The sequence below is a fragment of the Geotrypetes seraphini genome, chromosome 4, assembly GCF_902459505.1.
Source record: "Geotrypetes seraphini chromosome 4, aGeoSer1.1, whole genome shotgun sequence".
NCBI classification, from domain to species: domain Eukaryota; kingdom Metazoa; phylum Chordata; class Amphibia; order Gymnophiona; family Dermophiidae; genus Geotrypetes; species Geotrypetes seraphini.
This window is the reverse complement of record NC_047087.1, coordinates 268416066-268433044: the sequence shown is the minus strand read 5'-3', so window position 1 is coordinate 268433044 and position 16979 is coordinate 268416066. Positions and strand designations below refer to the sequence as shown.

At 41.8% G+C, this 16979-nt stretch overlaps 1 protein-coding gene across 19 annotated transcripts in view; it reads left to right on the top strand.

The window, feature by feature from the left end:
* The window catches only part of JAKMIP3 (Janus kinase and microtubule interacting protein 3), a 308083-nt gene that overhangs the window by 15140 nt on the left and 275964 nt on the right, over positions 1–16979 (top strand). Inside the window, exon 1 of one of the 19 annotated variants that reach the window (XM_033940783.1) lies at positions 4540–4664. The exons of the other annotated variants lie outside the window; for them this stretch is intronic. The gene's annotated coding sequence lies outside the window, so the exon portion shown is untranslated. Of the gene's footprint in view, positions 1–4539; positions 4665–16979 lie in introns of those variants that run through there. 19 annotated transcript variants of the gene reach the window in all.

The following is a 16979-nucleotide window of genomic DNA, read 5'->3' as shown; positions in this document are numbered from 1 at the left end:
AGCAATGTCATGTGTTTTGGGTGAATAACTGGGTCCTGTATCATGCAATGTATAAATGTGAGTATTTTCCAGAGAAACACACAGCAAAGAACATAGAGAACTTCATTGATACTATTCTCACAAAACTTGGATGGACATAGAATCAAATGTTGCGGCTGCAACTGTTGCAAAAACTCACGTGGACTGCTCATATCACTGGCTAAATACTTCCATTGACACTGTCTGGAAGGAAGTCTTGTCTTTGAACCCCAACATATGCCAGATGGTCAGCTAGTCCCTTGAATTGGTCAAATATACAAACTAGGCATCAGGCATACAGTCCAACTTGCCAAAAAAGCCTTAAACATGGGGGAGAAATAAGGCCATGGCGTGGCTTGCGTGACATGTTTTCATCAATTTTGGAGAGTCGGGATGCACTGATTTCACTGCTGAGGGACAGAAAAAAGGAACATTTGAATTCCCAAATTGATATTGACCTTCTAAAGGATGTGGTGTCCTTCATGGACATTTTCCCTTCATTATTCTTGAATATGCCAATATTCCCACTTTCCAAAATTCATTGCCAGCTTATTATATTCTTCAAGCAGGAGAGAGTGGGAAGCCTTGTAGTCCTAGACTCTGGAGGCTCGGGCCAGCATGGATTGATGGCTTTTCCTACAGTCGTCCTGCAGTGTCATTCCACTGCAACTTACCTCCTGGATCATGATGATGACAGATGCCAGCCTTCGGACCTGGGTAGCACACTACAATCACTGGCCCATCCAGGGGTGTTGGACACCCTCTCAGAAGAAATGGTCAATGGGAGTGGCCTAAGGGATGTGGCCAATCAGAACCTTAGGCCACTGCCAGTGCATCCCAGAATGCCATTCAAGAGGGGCCTAAGATTCTGGTTGGCCCACGTGCCTAAGGCCTCTCCCCGGTGCATCTCATGATGCACCGGGAAGGGGCAGGTTCGCCATTCATGTGAAGGTGGGCCAGCCAGCTGGAGGCAGGAAGAATGCCTCCGGCCAGCCATCATTATAAGTTTGATGGGGGAGAGGGTGGTTTTGAGGGGCTGGGAGAGTCCAGGGTGGCCAGCAGGGGGAGGTGGTGACTTTATGGGGTGGGGGATTCTGCTGATGTATGGGGGTGGGATGGGTTCTAGCAGGAAGGACTGGGCATCCCTCCTGACGAGTCTTTGTGGGTGGTTGGGGGGTGCGGGTTTCCACTAAAGTTATCACGACAGGGAGATTCCTTGCCGCGATAAGCTCAGTGGCAACCTGGTTCTCTAACTAGTGCCTATGACATGGATGCTGGTTAGGGAATCATGGTATTAGGCAGGCTTAGTCTTCTGTCCTTGAGGACAGATGCAATTCTATATAGGATACCCATGTGTGATAGCTGCTTAGGCGGCTTCTGTGACTGGGCGTCCTATACAGAATCCAGCCCCCAGTCTTCCAATTTCCTAAGGTTCAGCCGGCAATTTTTCACAATCTGCATGCGTTTTAACAACTTTGAACAGTTTAGTGTCATCTGCAAATTTAGTTATCTCACTCGTAAGCTCTTTTCCAGTAGATAAGTGAGACATTCTAGACTCCTGCGCCTACTGTCTTGGTCTGTTTATGTTTCTTCTAGCTCGTTTGAGGCCTTTGTTGGCTGTTTGCAGTTGATGTTCTAATGTTACTTCTTGAGCAGAACGGTTGTTGCTGAACTTGATTGGCATGAGTGTCTCTACTTCATGTTTATTTGGTGACTCTTAATGCTTGGGTAGTAACTGTAGGTGGAGCTAAGGAGCCCAGTGAAGTACAGCAGAGGCACAAAGAAAAAATCCGGAGTCGATTCTTTCTGCAGATGGCATATGGCCAAGGGATCACTACCTATCTATCTAGAACAGACATAGGCAACTCCAATCCTCGAGGGCCAGAATCCAATCGGGTTTTCAGGATTTCCTCAATGAATATGCATGAGATATATTTGCATGCACTGCTTTCAATGCATATTCATTGGGGAAATCTTGAAAACCCGATTGGATTCAGGCCCTTGAGGACTGGAGTTGCCCATGTCTGGTCTAGAATGTCTCACCTATCTACTGAAAAAGAGCTTACCAGAGTAAATACATAATCTCATTATATAGTAACTACTAGTGCTGCCCGATTCACGATTCGAATTGATTCACCGATTCACTTCGGGTGAATCAATTTGAATCATTAAAAAAAAAAAAAAAATCGGCCTCCCGATTCAGTGACTAACCCTCCCCCCTCGTCCCCCTACCTCTTAATGGCTGGCCGCTGCCGCTCCTGCTTTAGAGGGCGAGGGGGGAGGATCAGTCGGGAAGTGCTAGTGTCCAGCTTCCCCCATGGCCTCCTGCTGGTGTCCATTTACCTAATTCCGGCAGCGGATCAGCCTGTAGAGAGAATCACCAGTACTTTAGCAATCCTTGCAGGTTGCCATCGGCCTCTGGAGCTGTTTCCTTTGCCGCGATCCTGCCTCTGATGTCAGAGGAGGGGCGGGACCGCGGCAGAGGGAAGACAGCTCCGAAGGCTTAGGGCAACCTGCAAGGATGCTAAAGTACCGGCGATCCTCTCAGAAGGCTGCTCCACTGCCTGAATTAGGTAGAGAGATGCTGGATGAAAGGGTAGTTGAGAAAAGGTGGATCTGGGGATGGAGACGAAAAAAAGGAAAGATGCCAGACCTCCGGGGGAGGGAAGGGAAATGGAAGGGGAGGACAGAGATAGAAGATGGATGGATGGGGTGGGCATGCAGGCCTTGGGGGGTGCAGTCCTTTGGGGGTCAGGCTTTCAGGGGTGGTGGGACAGACCTTCAGGGTAGACAGGCCTTCAGGAGGGGGTCAGGCCTTCAGGGGGGGGGACAGGCCTTTTGGGGGAGGTGGCCCTGATGTAGAAGTACATGGAGGGAGAGAGGGAAGGGGGTTCAAAGAGACGTGTATATGCCGGACTTTGGAGGAAAAAATAATGGGTCTAAAAACACAGGACAGGGAGAGAGATGGTGGACAATGGGATTTAGAGAGGGAAGGAACAGAAAGGGAGAGAAGTTGGACACAAAGGATGGTGTGGAGGGGGGGATAGAGATACTTGATAGGAGGGTAGTTGGGAAGAGAAAGGGAGAGATGGTGGACCTTGAGGGAGAGATGCTGGATGAAAGGGTAGTTGAGAACTTAACGGTATTGCGGTATATAAGCTGTTATTATTATTATTGAGAAAAGGTGGATCTGGGGAGGAGACAAAAAAAAGGAAAGATGCCAGACCTCCGGGGGAGGGAAGGGAAATGGAAGGGGAGGACAGAAATAGAAGATAGATGGTTAGCACGGAGAAAGAAGAAGGAGACCCTGGCAAGCAAGTTATCAGAAGACAACCAGAGCCTGGGACCAACAAGATCTGAATAATGACCAGACAACAAAAGGTAGAAAAATAATTTTATTTTCTATTTTGTGATTACAATATGTCAGATTTGAAATGTGTATCCTGCCAGAGGTGGTTCACAACAGAAGAACTGAAATATTTCAGTTAAAAAATACAATTAAAAAAAACACAACTATTATAACTACTAAATTCATTAAATACAGCATCAGATAAAAAGTACATTTAAAATACAGAGCCTAATAAAAAATACCTTCTTAAATATCAACATTTTTGTTTATCAAATTGATAAGTTTTCAATAATTTCCTAAATGTAAGATAAGAATAGGCTTGAACAATCAGCAGCTTCATCCAGGAGTTCAACTTCCCTGCCTGATATTCCAATGTCCTGTCCAAAAAAGTCTTATAGCGACAGGCCATTGGGGTAGGGAAGAAGAACAGATCTGAATTTCTAGTACATTTTAATGGATTAAACAGTTTCAAGTAAGATACCAAACAGGAAGGTAATAAACAAAAAAAGCCTTATAACAGATACACCCAAACTTTAAAAAATATGCTGGCCTCAAAAGGCAGCCAGTGTTAGACCTCGAACGTGAGCTAAGATTTAACAGAGAGAGGAAAAGTCTTTATATGCCACTGAAAATCCAGGAAATACCCGGTCAATGGAGATAACTAGCTATCTTCCACTGAATAACAGCCCCAGAATTGTTAAATATGCTGTAGCACTTATTAAATTCTGAATATAGAAATCAAATTAGACTGCTATTAAATTCCAGTACCTATTAAATCCTGATTACAGAGCTAAAACTAAACAGCAGCATAGCAACAGTTAAATATTCATACCTTTAGTTTCTATTGCAAGATGAAAATGAATGCAAAACTATGGAGTCCAGATGCACTAGGCATTTTTCTTATAGGCTTAAACATGGGAGGAACCCCTGCCTGTACTTATGCTTGTTAGCACACCATTTTCTTAGAGGGCTTCTTGCACTGGCTTGCAGGTGTTCTAGATGCCCCTGTTACTGTGTTCAACTGTTTTTTTTTTTTTGGGGGGGGGGATAAAAAAGGGATGGTTTTCTTAGCTTTATAAGCGAGCTCCTCAGTGACGTGCTTGCACTCAGCTGCTAGCTGCAGTGACACTGCAATGGCTGAGGGGCGGCTGTTGGAAGCTAGGAATGAGCTCATTCTCCCAGGAGGAAGCAGGATTCACAGTGCATCACTGGGAAACTGCAGCCTTGGTGTGAAATCCATCCTTAGCCTTTCCTCAGTTAGGCTGACCTGATTCTTCACTTTGTGGGTGTGTACATGGTGAGAACATTTTGCTGTTTGGTTGATTTTTTTTTTTTAATGCTTCCCTGGTTTGTTTTGATGAATCATTTCTCAGCCGTTCTACCATGCCAAGGATAGGGTTAGCAGGCAAATAATTTGATGCAGCAAAAAATGGATTGGATTATTTTGAGATTATTTTGCAGAGTGAATAGGAAAATCCTTTGAAATCTGTCTGATAGAAACAAACCTACAGGTTTTAGAATGAATGCAGAGCAAAGAACAAACAGTGCTGCTCTAAGGTAATGCAGGCAAGCAACGTGCATCCTGAAGGATTATTTATGTAAGGTTAGTTTTTATATATGTTTAAATATATATATGTGCAGAAGCATTGATGTGTGGTTAATTGCAAATGTGCTATTTTTGCATGCAGTGCTTGGGTTTATTTCTTCAATAAGTACCGTATATATCTTTGGTGTACTGGCAAATATAATTATGCTTTTCACCAGCATGTATTTTGAAAACATGTAGGCCTTTCTAATATTTTTTCATTCTATTTTGGCAAACTTACTGTTTTAATAACCTGCTGCAGCTGTCTATGCTGTTCAGATTTTGCAATTTAGCTGGTCTAACTTAGATGAACAGTTCTATGATTTTCATGTTTTGCATTTTTCCCAGACCTTTGCTGCGTACAGCATAAGTTTCCATAGCAAAGCATTCAGAATCAGGTAGAATTCTGATGCTCAGTTTTGATATAATGCTGAATCAAAACTGTTTATCCGATGCATGTATTCACAGCTGGGGAAAGTAGATATCTTACAGTTTTAACTTGTTAGCTTTAAAGATCACATCATTCTGTTTCCTAGCTGGTCATGAAATATATTGCATTAAGGCTGTTTTGCTATTAATTAACATAGGTGCTTTTTGTATGTGGACACTGTTTGAAATGCAGACTGGGAAAGGCAGACATTAAATCCCAGTCAGAACGTTTCTAACTTATCATTGCTCACATCAGTATATTTTCATGTAATATTAATATAAGTATTGCACAATACATTTTATTTGAATGGTTTTCCTAGTCATCATTCATCCGCTGAAATTGGTTGTTTGCTGTTCAAGTTTTTGTTGCACTAGTCTTGGCCTGGGTGAGTCATATATAGATCTTATAAATCTTTGCTTTGAACTTAAAATAATTCTGAGGAGTGTTGCATAACTCTTTAGAATTCATAATAATAATGAAAGAAGGAATTTAAGAGCCCCATAGGCTTAACTAAAATGTGCATTTACTGACTTTTTTTTTTTTAATATGGTTGTTGATGGCCAGTTGGTATATATGTTTTTTATTATTAAACAACAGCTCAACTCCTCTTTTGCTTACATGATTATTACAATTTGGAATAATCTACTTGTTCACATTAGGAGGAAAAGGCCATAGTCTGTTATTGAGAGGGCCATGGGGGAGGCTGCTGCTTGCCCTGGATCGGTAGCATGGAATATTGCTACTCCTTGGGTTTTGGCCAGGTATTAGGGACCTGGATTGGCCACCGTGAGAACATGCTGCTGGGCTTGATGGACCATTGGTCTGACCCAGTAAGGCTATTCTTATGTTCTTATATCAATTACTTAAGGTTTTGGAAAAATTTGAAAACTTTTTATATGACTTGTTGTAATATTCATGGTATAATGATATTTTAATTATTGATTGCTTTTGTATTTTCCTGTATATTTTATGGCCTCTTTGAATGTAAATTGCCTTGAACTTTTTTGATATAGTGTGAATAATAAATTGTGTATTAGAATACATTAGATTAAGAAGACATTTTACTAAAGTGTATTAAATAGTTAACATGAGGGTTAGTGTGTGCTGTTAGTGGACAGCTGTACTAATAGTTAATGTGGTGGCTTGAGATTTAGGAGAAAAACAGGAAAGAAGGTACCAAGCCTCGGAGTAAAATAGAACAACAAAAGAAGAGGCACAGGAGATGTCAAATCCAACCAACAGTTACATATACTTTATTAATGATTGGTTCAAAGTCCAATAACAAGTCCTTGACATACAAAATAAATCTAGTCCTGACCAGGATCCAAGTTTCGGCGACTGCATCGCCTTCCTCAGGGGACAAAAAGGTACTATAAATAAAATAACATCACATTAAAAATGATTTGCCAATATAAACTAAAATTTTAACATAGAAATGTAAAAAATAGAAAAGGAACAAGATGGAATAAATGTGACTTGTGAATATATAAATATGAGCGGGATAAAATCAATATATGAAAATTTCACCTTATAACTTAGAAATGCAAATACGTCAATAGGGAAGATGGGGTCAAAATGTGAAAAACTAAACGAACTGGATAATGAGTTTCCAAAAAATGGGCCAATTAAATCTTCATAGAAAGATGATCATCGTTAAAGTGCTAAAATATATGACCTTAAAAAGACAAAATACATGACCGGTTAAATACCATTAATGTATTAAATAAAGGTTTACTAAACCATTAAGGGAACAAATTAATCTTTAGTACTAAGTTCTAGGATGACCTACAAAGAATAAAACCATCTAATCTATGTTAAATCATATAATTTAAAAGGTATTGGTGGGATAGAAGACACCAATGTAATGTAACAATGAAAAAACTGATAGTCAGTCATGTTTGAACTATATTATGAGCTATCTGAAAACGATGAGAAAAAAAACAAAACAAAAAGCAAGAGAACATTTTCTAAAAGAGGATATGTCCAGGTTTTCCCAGACATCTTGTAACCCTAATATTAAGGACCATTTTGGCAAAGGTAGTTAGCATGTGAGGATAGGCTACTGCATAAACATGTTATAGCACATAGAGGCTCATTTCTTATGGTATTTTAGAATTGGAAATTCCTGTTTTAAAATGCTAGCACCACCAGTACCATCCTTATTCTGAGTTGGAAGTCCTTTCTAAAACGCTATTCATGTGTTTTATCATATAGCTCTTTGTATGTATAGTTAGAAATTTAAATGAGCTTTATAGTGCGATAATATTAGCCTTCATATGCTGTGCAATATGCAGGCCAGCTTAGCCAGCAACAGGCAGCATAGCCAATTAACAGGTAGGTAGGCCGGATTCACTACTTGGGATCAGAAGACTCGTCCAGAGCTAGTATTTGGCTTAGCTGGCTTAGCAACGGACTTTATGATGCAGTATTTGATCAGCAGATGCTCAATCCTGAGTATGACAACAGACTCAAGAGCAGCGGACAGGGATGAAGAGTTGGCCAAGTCAATGGCTGTGTTTTTGTCCAAAATGTACATTGAACAAAATTCTTGTACTTAAAATGTAGACCACCCTCTGGTGACTAAGGGACTATTTCTTATGTTTGTTGTCAGGGTTAGGCTTATTCTGGATAGGTTGATACCATTTTAAAACTTCCTAATAGATGTGTACTGCACAAGTGATGCCTTAAAAACCTTTATTTGGATGTTTTATGAAAGTGAAACTTCTGACGGCCGCTACACAAGTTGCTAGTGATTTTGTGTATTGTAGTCTTATGATCTATGCCAGTGATTCCCAACCCTGTCCTGGAGGAACACCAGGCCAATCGGGTTTTCAGGCAAGCCCTAATGAATATGCATGAGAGAGATTTGCATATGATGGAAGTGATAGGCATGCAAATTTGCTTCATGCATATTCATTAGGGCTAGCCTGAAAACCCAATTAGCCTGGTGTTCCTCCAGGACAGGGTTGGGAACCACTGATCTATGCTAATACTGTAAGCTTGAATTGGTGAACATTTCCAATAAATTGTCTCTAGGTATTGTAATGAGGAACAAAGTTATCAGTAGACTTTCTAAAAATAGAAAATTAAGGGAAAATGAATGTTCCAATTTTATTTTTATTTATTTATTCAATTTTCTATACTGTTCTCCCCAGGGACCTCAGAACGGCTTACATTAGTTTATTCAGTTACTTAAGCATTTTTCCCTGTCTGTCCCAGGGGGTTCACAATCTATGTAATGTATCTGGCGGCAATGGGGGGATTAAGTGACTTGCCCAGGGTCACAAGGAGCAACGTGGGTTTGAGTCCACAACCTCAAGGTGCTGAGGCTGTAGCTTTAACCACTGTTCCACTTTGAAAATCAAAATGTAGTAAAAGTGAGCCAAGTATAGGACAATCAAGCTACTGTGACATCACTGATGAGGTTGGCTCTTAGGCATTGGTGGAATGAGGCATTATGACATCACAATACCAGCTCTTGTAGAGGCTGAAACGATTCATACTATTTATTCAATTCATTTCATACTAGTTCTATACCATTCTCACCAGGGAGTTAAAAATGGTTTACATAAATTTATTCAGGTACTCAAGCATTTTTCTGTCAGTCCTGGTGGGGTCACAATCTATCTAATGTACCTCGGGCAATGGGGGATTAAGTGACTTGCCCAGGGTCACAAGGAGCAGTGTGGGTTTGAACCCACAACCTCAGGGTGCTGAGGCTGTAGCTTTAACCACTGCACCATACACTCCCCAAATTCAGACCAAAAATTAAAACAGTACATTTCAAATCTCGTAAGAATGAGTACTGAAGATACACAAAGCAGCGTTCCTTCCTCTTACTATTATGCTGATCCTTCCCCCCTCCCCCCCCATGGCTTTACACACGCTGAACCACAGTCACCACTTCTAATTCCTTTAACATATCCAAACCAGGAGCAAGCAATGTGAGATCAAAGGATAATGTGGACAGGTTAGAAAAATGCTTTAATCAGCAACACATGTTCTTGTTTGAGTCCATGCATTTTGATTATAGATTTTGTCACCCTAATAGCCAAAGAATATAGATGAGAGCAGAGAACCCCGAGAGCAGCAAAGTTCATAAAAGAGATGAAGTGACAGTCATTGGCAGATGCCCTGCATGGAGAAAAAAAGGATGGGGTAGGATATAATAGTGAGCAAATATTTTCAACAATATATAAATTTATGGGATACCTCACCACAGAGATGAAAATAGCAAAATATATCTAGTCTGTGTCATTTGGAGGTCTGTGAAAATCTCCAGGCATAAAAATCTCTGCAATACACAATTGAGTGAACTCAGATATGAAAAAAATGTCACCAACTAAATATCTTCAGATCATTTTTTGTGACACAGGAATTCTGCAAAACAGAGACCAGAATGAGTTTAGTTTAGCATCAAGTCAGATGTTATTTACAGGCTGGCAAATAAGAGTCTAGTTTAGAAAAGTCTTCTAGCAGTTCCAAATGATAAAATACCTCTACTTAGGGCTCCTTTTATCAAGGTGCGCTAAGGGGGTTAGCGCGTCGGCCTAAAATCCTAACGCCTCGTCAATGGAGGCGTTAAGTACTAGCGCGGCAGGCGGGTTTAACGCGTGGTATTCCGCGTGTTAAACCGCTACCGCGCCTTTGTAAAAGGACCCCTTAGTCTAAAAAGTAGGATGGCTGAGGTAACTACATGGTTTGACCATGGTTGCAACCATAAAAACAGCAGCAGTAAAACTGTATCAGGCTTTTGGGGGAAAAAAAAAAAGCAGAGAACTTTTGCAGAGCAGATTTATAGGGGCAGTTATCAAAATGCATCTTGGCCCCTAATGCGTGTTGTATACTGTACAGTAAGGTACATTATTATTATGAACCCTGGGTTACAGATTAATAAGATGCAAAACATGCAAATGCAGATAAAACACCTCTTTGCTATGTAAATCCAATAACACAGCTTGTGATGAACACCACAAGCCACATTATTCCTGGGAAATTGCTGGCAACATTTTTGCATCCTGGGAGCACTGGGCCACAGAGGTGTGGCCTGATTCTTAAAGGGGCCAATATTATTCATTAATTTTTTAAAAAATGTATCACCTGCTTAAAAACCTAAGCAATTCAGAAAATCGTATTCATAATAACAAATAGAAAAATTAGTATCCACCAACCCATTGTTCCCTCTACGCTGAGTGGGAGTCCTCAAGCTGAACTGCTGTCAGTGTGTGGGTGCTTTAATATTATATTTCAGTCACTAGGATGAGGAAGGTTCCTTGGAGTCCACATCTTGCCTGTCCCTCACTACAGAAAAAGTGAAGTGAAACAGCACCCCAACTTTCAGGACTATCGTTGGATGTCTCCTCAGCTTAGAAGGAACAGTGCCCCACCCCATGAAAGTCCCTTTAAGTCTGATCACTCTGAATGTCCCCTCAAGTAAGACCCCTTCTGTCTCCCTAAGTCAAATCTCCACAATGGTCCAGTCCAAGTCATATCTCCCTCAATGTCCCTTCAAAATCATTTTCCCCCTGATGGTCCTCCCCCAACTCTTCCCCATCTTCCGTTGCTCTCCCCCCCACCAAAAAAAAAAATTTTAAAAACCTGGTTAATCCCACTCCTGCTCATGCCAGCACCAGTGTGAAATGGAACATTCAGCTCTGGCCCTTTGGAGTTTTACGCCTATCCATAAATTTTTATTTTTTAAAATAATTCTTTATTTATTTTTCATACTTCAAAAGTGCAATATATGAATCAGGGCCGGATTTAGATGAAAAGAGGCCCTAGGCTATTCCACTTATGAGGCCCTTTCACCTCCCATTTTTAAGTTTGTAAATTACATGAGAGATAATAAAATACATAATTACTGTGATATATATCAATATGTTAAATGAAACAGGTTGTTATTGGTACTAACCTTTATAAAAAATGTGACACGGATAATAAATAAAAAAAAGTCGAGAACACTTACTTGGACATTTATTCTCAGCACCATATATAGTACTTGTAACAATAACTAATCAAAACATAACACACAAAATTGCCCCTTCCTATGTCCATAGTGCCCCTTAGTGCGTCCTTCCTCACCTCAGCCCCCCTCCGATACCCGCCTGCCTCCCATCCCCCTTCCATTGAACACCCCCCATGCCATCCTGCCTGCCTGCCTTCCATTAAACCCTCCCACCCCCCCTCCGATGCCAGCCTGCCTGCCTCCCATCCACCTTCCACTGAACCCCCCCCCCCCCGATGCCAGTTTGGGCCGCCCTGTCCTGACAGATCCACGTTTTGTCTCTCTCCCTGCGGGGCTGGGCTTTGCCCAGCTGTTTCCGGACTGACGTCTTTCCCTCCCCGATCCTCCTCCCAGGGCGAGAAAAAGAAAGGGAGAAGCCGAATCGGTGCCCCGTTGCGGCCGGAGCCGGTTCTGATCCCGAAGCGTAGAATTTCTCCTTATTTTCAGTTCAGTGTTTTAGTGTTCACTGTTTTTAGAATAGTGTAATTTTAATTTTGCTAACAATTTGAATGTAGGCCCCTCTTGATCTTGAGGCCCTAGGCTGAAGCCTAGTTAGCCTATAGGAAAATCCGGCCCTGACATGAATATATAACACATAAAGCATCAATTTAAGCACATCCACTTACAATTATATATATAACCACTCATTTTCTCCCACCCACCCCCCACTCAATGATTATACAATAAAACATAGCGACATTTATTTGCCCAGTAACCTTACCTTCTTCATATTAATAATATCTTCCCACCCTTCCTCCCACCCCAAGTGTAACTACTCTAGGGTCAAATTAGGACAGAAATATCCCCCCCCCTATTTTTGATGTTTATGAAAGTAAACAAAACCTGATCAGAGACCTGCTATAGAGAAGTAACATACGATGCCAACGGACTCCAAACCAATTTAAAAAGAATATTGTGCCCCAGACTTTCTGTATTCATTTTCTCATATCCATAGCTGGAGCACAGATTAGCCCACCAGAAAGGGAAATTCAGACGATCATAGTTTTTCCAGTTTCGGGTTATCATCTGCATGGCTATCCCAGTCATTATAAGGAAAAGACGGCATTTATATCTATCTAAGGGGGGAGGGGGTTTAACATGTAATAATGTTCCGCATATGACCGTCTCATACGTAAGTGGATTTGATGAATCTAATATAATATTAATTTTCCCCCATATTGACTTCCAGAAGTTGAGTATCAAAGGACAATAGAACAACATCTGCAATGACATCTGCAATGACATGGAAAATGTCACCAACATATCCCATGTCATTGCATGTTGGTAACAAATGAAAATGAGCAGAGAATACAACAGTAGCAACAGCAGAGAAGACAGAATACCAATGACAGGCAAGAAACTGGTGAAGTATAGGTGAAAGGTCTTTATTAATATTGTAATGACTCGATACAGATCGTGTTTCGTCCTTATGGCCTGCCTTAGGAGTCATGATTCATATACTGATGAATTACCTCAATGTGGGTTCTTCACTTAGAACAAAAACCCTGAGGCAGATCCTACTTCCGAGACAGTCTGTGTGTAGTCATTACAATATTATATTAATAAAGACCTTTCACTCTGGAATTCGTTGCTGGAGAATGTGGTAAAATCATTTAGCTTAGTGGAGTTTAAAAAAGGTTTGAATAAATTCCTAAAAAGGAAGTCCATAGTCCCATATTGAGATGACTTGGGGAAATCCACTGCTTATTATTAGGATAAGCAGAATAAAATCTGTTTTATTACTTGGAATCTAGCTAGATACTTGGGACCTGGGTTGGTCACTATTGGAAACAGGATACTGGTCCTTTAGTCTGTCCCAGTATGGCAATTCTTATGTTCTTACCTATAATTCACCAGTTTCTTGCATGTCATTTGTATTCTGTCTTCTTTGCTTTTGCTGCTGTTGTGCTTTGTTCTGCAGAATTTTGCTCTTTTGGTCGTGCAATGAGCAGAAAATACCCATTTCATGTTTTTTCATTTACAGATAATAGAGTGCATTTTGTGCATATAGAGTGCACTACTTAGAAAGAGGGTGCACTCTTCTTATAGAGCAGTGTATCACAAACTGTGTGCCGAGGCACACCAGTATGCCTCCTGAGATTTCAGGTGTGCCCTTACACACTGGCAAGGAGGAGAGTCATCTACGCCGGCTGACTGCCTACAGGATGTGCTTCTCACAGCGAGAGGCACGTCCTATAGGAAGTCAGCTGGCGCAGATGACTCTCCTCCTGGCTGGTGTCTCTCCTTCTCTCCTCGCACCTCCTGGATCCCTCCACCAAAGTAGGTCACAGCCAGATGGGCCTCCACGCATGCTTGGACGTCATCGCATCGACGTCCACTCATTTCCGGTGCCTTCCGGCCGGGGCACTAGATTTAGTGTGCCACTGGCCAGAAAGTTTGCGTGATAGTTTGTGTATGCGCTTACTATTGGGAAAAGAGTGTGTACTCTTTGCTAATAATGCAAATTGTTTAGGAAGAGTGCATCATCATGATGACATTAATCCCAGAATGGAAACAATTTTTAACATAATGAACATTTCCATAAACAACATGAAAAAAATTACAATCTGTGGCATAGGCACAAAGTGGGCCTGGATGAGCTCAGGCCCACCCAGTCTAATGGCCCATGAGGCCCCCAAGACACCTCAATGATGGTGCCTCCTCTTCTCTACCCCAAACCGGCATCTGCGCCTCCGAGAAACCATGGTCTGGCATCTGCCCATATTTATCTGAAACACCTCTCCCGGTCTACCTCAGAGCCAAATCTGGTGGTGATTCTTATTGGCAACCCATGCTATATCCCTGCAGGCTTCCCTCTACTGAGTCTCTGCCAGTGAAGAACAAGAAAAGGAGGCAAAGTGTGAGGTTATAAAATTTGCAGACGATACCAAACTGTGCGGTAGAGTTAGGTCCAGGGAGGAGTGTGAGGACCTGCAAAGGGACCTGGACAAGCTGGAAGACTGGGCAAACAAATGGCAAATGCGCTTTAACGTGGAAAAATGCAAGGTCATGCATATAGGGAAAAAGAACCCGTTGTTCAACTACAAATTGGGGGGGGGCATTGTTGGGAGACAGCAGACTTGAGAGAGACTTGGGTGTGCTGGTGGATGCCTCACTGAAGCCATCTGCACAGTGCGCAGCAGCCTCGAAAAAAGCCAACAGGATGCTGGGCATCATAAAGAGGGGCATAACAACCAGGACGCGGGAAGTCATCATGCCATTGTATCGAGCGATGGTGCGTCCACATCTGGAATACTGCGTTCAGTATTGGTCGCCACACCTCAAGAAGGACATGGCGGTACTTGAGAGAGTCCAAAGGAGAGCAACGAAACTGGTAAAAGGGCTGGAACACTGCCCATACGCCGAGAGGTTGGATAGGCTGGGGCTCTTCTCTCTGGAAAAAAGGAGGCTCAGGGGAGATATGATAGAGACCTTCAAGATCATGAGGGGCATAGAGAGGGTGGATAGGGACAGATTCTTCAGACTGAAGGGGACAACAAGTACGAGGGGGCATTCGGAGAAACTGAAGGGAGATAGGTTCAAAACAAATGCAAGGAAGTTATTTTTCACCCAAAGGGTCGTGGACACTTGGAATGCGCTACCGGAGGAAGTGATCAGGCAGAGTACGGTACAGGGATTGGACGGATTCCTGAGGGATAAAGGGATCGTGGGATACTGAGAGAGGTGCTGGGATGTAACACAGGTATAGAAAGCTAACCAGGTAATAAGTATAGAAACCCAACAGGTCATGCATGTGCAAGACCGGAGGGTTAGGACTACGATGGGAAGATAGGACTTCAATGAGAAACCAAGGTGGCAAGGGAGCCCCTTCTGGTGATTCAGACAGGTCGTGACCTGTTTGGGCCGCCGCAGGAGCGGACTGCCGGGCAGGATGGACCTATGGTCTGACCCGGCGGAGGCACTGCTTATGTTCTTATGTTCTTAAGAAGTGACATCATCAAGTGTGGGACACAGTAAAGGGAAGCTTGTAGGGCTGGCATGGGTTGCCTATAAGAATCGCTGCCAGCGATAGCTCTGAGGGAGACTAGGGGAATTGTTTCAAAGAAAGATGGGCAGATGCTGGGCCAAGGGCCTCCCTGGAGGAGAAGACACTTTGGGGAAAAGGAGAGAAGACAAAGAAGTAGGGGCAGAAGGGATGGAAAGGAAGAGAGAGGGAAAGATGGATGTGGGGATGGAGGGGAAGTTTTTTAAAAACTATTTATGGGGTAGGGGTGGACAGGGATAACCCAGATTAAATCTGAACCCACCCAAACTGGCAGGTCTTGCTATCCATCTGGCCACAATACAATAATTTTCCAACTGATCATCCCTTATGACTATGATAGACATTGAAATATCTCAAAAGTATAAATCAGACATGGGATAAACAAAAAAGCTCACTAGTTATGCAGAAATGAGAGGAAAACTAGAGAACAGCTGGTGTCTATGGCTTTTTTTATATATATTTTTAAGAAGACATATAAGCCTCTCCTGAGGGCTTCCTAGCCTGTCAGGTTTTCAGGATGTGCACAATGAATATGTTATGTGCAATCTTTTTCTCACTGAATCCTCATTAATTAGAGTTCTAGACAGGTTACAGGAAACATATTGTTACATAGAATGTTGTATAGAGTTAAATAGGTTATAAAGAACTCTACATGCTACATAAAGTTATCAAATTGTTATCAAATTATACATACTGTCTGAGGTAATATATCAAAAATAGCAGCTGACCGTTAACATTGTCTTTGTTTTGGGTGACTTGTAATCCCCTCTTTTACAAAGGTGCGTGTTAAACGCTAATGCATCCATAGACTTAACATGCACGCATTAGCGGTTAGAGCATGGTTAGCTAAAATGCTAAGCGCTAAAATGCTAAAACGCTTAGCGCACCTTTGTAAAAGAGCACTAACCCCCTCTTTTATGAAACTACGATAGCAGTTTCTTGCGCAGAGAGCCACGCTTAATGGCCTCCGCTGCTCCCGACGCTCATAGAAACTCAATGAGCATCGGGAGTAGCGCAGGCCATTTAGCGTAGCTCCCTGCGCTATAAACTGCTATTGCAGTTTCGTAAAAGGAGGCCCAAGTCTTCTTGGACCCATGGTTGGGATTTCTTATAAAGCCATGTTTTTAGATTTTTGTGAATCAGTGTGTATACTGTGGTTGTTTGAGTTTCTTTTTTTTTTTTTTTAATTCTTTATTCATTTTCAAATTTACAATAAGTGTAACAATATATCCAAACAAATTAACAATAAATATAACACTTAATCATCAATGGTACAAATAATAAAGGGTTGTTTGAGTTTCGATGGGATGTGAGTTCCATCCACACTTTTGCTATTTGGTAGTTGAATTATTTGCTTTGAGATGTCTTATATTTTATATCTTTCAGAGTTGCCAATGATTGGGTCAGGTTGTTAGAGTTAGTTGGTCTACCTAATAGTTCAGTAAATCTGGGGAAGCTATAAGGGACGTCACCGTATAGTGTTTTAAATATATAGCAGCATAGTTTGAATTCTATTCTGTTTTCTATCAGTAACCAGTGTAGTTCTATAAGCAGTGTTGTGTCATGGTCAACTCATGATTTGTAGTA